The 4,101-nt window shown below is 34.8% G+C and overlaps 1 long non-coding RNA gene across 1 annotated transcript in view; it reads right to left on the bottom strand.

Moving 5' to 3' along the window:
* The window catches only part of LOC128248550 (uncharacterized), an 808,814-nt gene that overhangs the window by 713,677 nt on the left and 91,036 nt on the right, over nt 1-4,101 (bottom strand). The gene's annotated exons all lie outside the window — the stretch shown is intronic.

Below are 4,101 nucleotides of genomic sequence, written 5' to 3'. Positions count from 1 at the left end.
TATTAGCGTGTGTATGTATAAATATATAAAAAGATAAAGAGAGCAATGGTAAAGTTGAAAATATATTTTATGGATAGAGTCTTACAGTTGTTTCTGGGAAGATCCAAAACTTCCCTTCATCGGATCTTTCCAGAAACAGCTGTAAGACTCTACCCATAAAATATATTTCCAACTTTACCATTGCTCTCTTTATCTTTTTATATATTTATACATACACACGCTAATACATGACTTATAATCACCAATCCTGTTCGGACAACGACTGGGACATAACTAGTCGGTATACAGCACTTACTCGGTATTACCTGTATCTTTTGGGGTTTGGTTAAATCCAATACCCTCCTCAACCTTGTATATATATATATATACAAATATACATACTTGCACACTTAAATATATACAATGTATGCTCTCATCAGTATCATTAAAAAACATTATAAGTACATTTAGGTATTAGCTATTAGCGGCGAGATCATATCTGATGGGTCGATCTTGTTAGAATTTTTATCTGTACTATCGCAAATTGGTGACGTATATACCGTTTATGATATTATGAATTTAATCATTTGCTAATGTCATGATACTAAAACAGTCGAGCCAACATTAATGTGTTTGTGTCTCAGTATGACCTTGGTGATTTGTTAATATCCATTCTTCCTAATATTTCTGATTGAAATGATGCCAAAACTATACCGATACTTAAGCAATGCGTAGAAGATCATTATTTCTGAATCGTTAAAAACCGTTTATGTAGCAGAAAAAATGAAACGAACCATCATATATTTCGTTTAGCATTGTTCTTTGTTCAAGCCCATTAAACATATCTGCCTTTTAGCTTCAGGTGCCTATAAAGTAGGTATGGTTCCTACAGTAAACAAATGGACTCCAATACGCCAAACGTAGTAAGTAGTACTTAAATTTGCAATCTTAGTCATAAAAACGTGCAAAGTCTGGTAAGTAAAACATAGCATCATATCTTATGAGTTTAACGTCAAAACTCTATAATTATATTGTTATAAATACATATTGATTTCAGATTTTGGCACAAGCCTAGCATTTTCGTTGGGAGGGCATACATAGACCTCAGTGTTCAACTGGTACTTAATTTATGAACTTCGAAAGGGATGAAAGGCGAAGTCGACGTCGGCGATATTTGAACCCAGAACCTGCAGACAGACGAAATACCGCTGAGCTCTTGGCCCAGCGTGCTAACGATTCTGCCAACTCACTGCATTACTGTCATAAGTATATATTAGCATTAGCTTACTAATTGAAAAAGCTAGGTAATATTTGCCTAAGTGGTAGCTCAAATTACGATAACTAGAAATAGTGTGAGGCGGAAAAGTGATATTAGATAGCTTTGTTCTCTAGAGTGAAAGCAATTGTGTCCTTTTCCCCCCAGCAGCCCGTGACTTTTGTTCTTTTACAGGTTTTCAGTCACTGACCTGTGGTCATGCAGGGGAATAGCCGTCAAGGGTTTCAGTCATATCGATTCTGAAAAATTCTTTTATTAGATTCAGCTCGAAAGGTGCGGTCAAGATGGGGCACCACCGATGGCTTTCTTACAATTTCACTATTTGAAACTTGCTCTTATATATGGCTTTTAGTGAATGAGGGACCTTGATGTTGCTACCCTCATCTGCGTTTCTTGCTGCAAGGTAGATTCATCTGGAAATTTTGAAACAAGGATGTCGAAGAACTGTAGGCCCTTGAAAGTCATGTTGCTGCAACATCTAATCCTGTATCCTAATGGCTATTTTGGGAGTTTTGACTCTCTGCAGTGGCGCCTCTTTCAGCTGTTTGTGTAACAGTCAATGCCTCTGTTTGGTACAAGTTATTGTTTAAGTTGTAATGTACACACTTTAAAAATCATAATATAAAAATGGCATCTACACACAGAGAGTTTTATGCCTTAGATATATATATTGATTCCCTCTTTGGAAAATTTCTAATAGGATGTGTGCGTGTGTGTGTGTGTGTGTGTGTGTGTGTGTGTGTGTGTGTGTGTGTGTGTGTGTGTGTAGACTTTTGAAATAAAACCCGAAATGTAAGACATTTGAAATATAACACCAGCTGTAATTTGTAGAACTATATACGTGTTCAATCTCCTGCGGACGTTTCGTGAACAGTTCTGCAAATCATATTGTAAAGGACGATCATACTGAAGAGTTGCAGACAATTACGTAAGTAATTACGTAAGTAATTAACAACGAAACCGGTCTATGATGTATTCTCTATATTTTGTATCTTTTCATTTGTCTTCCTCGCTTACGTTCTGGTGTTTGCAGAATTTTCTTTAGAAAAATATTTTCTTACAGGTCAGACCGTAGGTGGTCTTCTTCTAGCAAAAGGGACGTCCACTTAGTGGTCATCCCTCTTATATGTATGTAATATAATCTTTTTCTGAATCTTCAGATTTTTCAATTTGCTAGGCCACTGGTTTAAATTGATATTAAGCAAATGGATATTCAATTTTTCAACCTGATTATTTAAATATAGATAGATAGATAGATATATAGATAGATAGATAGATAGATAGATAGATAGATAGATAGATAGATAGATAGATAGATAGATAGATAGACAGAAAGACAGACAGAGAGAAAGACAGACCGACCGACAGACAGACAGACAGACAGACAGACAGACAGACAGGCAGATAAATAGATAGATAGATAGATAGATAGATAGATAGATAGATAGATAGATATGCATATATGCGTACATACTTACATACGCACGCACACACAACACACACTCACACACACACACACATACACACACACACACATATCCGAATACTTTCTGTGCAGATGTCATCTACTCGATCCGCGGTTTATATTGCCCAACCTGAAGTTTGTGCAGAAGATAACACTAGTTCAACCTGGTACACAGTGGTATTGAACTACTTGACACATGCTTGTAAATCAACGTTCTTAGTCAGGTGGCTATGTCTGTACCTGTATATTTTTATACTTATTTATAATTAAATTTGACTGTGAAGCCGTTTATTTCAAAGCTACAATTTCATGGGAAAATATGGACATTCTTCCGTTGTCTTACTCTCACACAAATCAAAAGTAAAAATGTCTTCCCTTCTTAGACAACGTAATCAAATTGAATTGTTTAGAGCATGAAGTCGTTTCCAAGATAATTGAAACTTAAGTTTAAAGATATCTAGTAGCACAGACACCAGTTATTTCAGTCTAAGGTAACATGGTACCGCCTTCAAATTGTCCGACGTAGCCATCATCTTTATCGTCGTCATCATGATCATCATCAACAACAACAACAACAACAACAACAACATCGTCAATAACATCACTAACTGTAGCAGTACATTTCCATAATGGCAGTTTAGTTCTGGAGCTGAATTTGATTATACATTTTACTGCGTATATGAACTATTATTAAGTTACATTAGTAAAAGCGACATGGTCAACTTGGAGACCGCATCAACCATTAATCAAGATTTAAGTTTAGTTAATAATATCAGTACTGGAAAGGAAAGATTTAGACATTTTATAACATTCCTTTCCTGATCGCAGATATCTAAACAGACAGAACATGTTTTCACTGTTATCTATTTGAAGCGTAATTTTCGACACGAAAATTAACAAGTGAGCCTATATTGATATTTATACCATCAGGATTTGTAGAAAGGAACAGTGCTCTCTTAAAATATTTTATCATATATACATATATATGTGGTTTGTGTGAAGGCAAGCATCAGTGTGTACGGGTATATGTATCGACGTATGGATAAAAATGCCCATAAATATACACCCATACACGCACACACATATATATATATATATAAATATATATGCATATATACATGTATATATACATATATTTATATACATATATATATAAGATAGTGTACAAATAATTTACGTATTCATACACAAAAGAGGTGACTTTTAACAGGACACCTTACACGCTAGAAAGGCCAGTTAAAGCCCAAACCACGAATAAGGGTAATTTCAAAGAGAATGAAAATAAAAATATTTTTCGAGTTACTCTTTGACTCGAGTTTCGGCATCACTATAATTTGTATCTATGTATTGACATACATGTATATTCATATACATGTATATA

Source organism: Octopus bimaculoides, chromosome 8 (genome assembly GCF_001194135.2).
Source record: "Octopus bimaculoides isolate UCB-OBI-ISO-001 chromosome 8, ASM119413v2, whole genome shotgun sequence".
NCBI lineage: Eukaryota > Metazoa > Mollusca > Cephalopoda > Octopoda > Octopodidae > Octopus > Octopus bimaculoides.
This window is presented reverse-complemented; position numbering and strand designations above follow the sequence as displayed.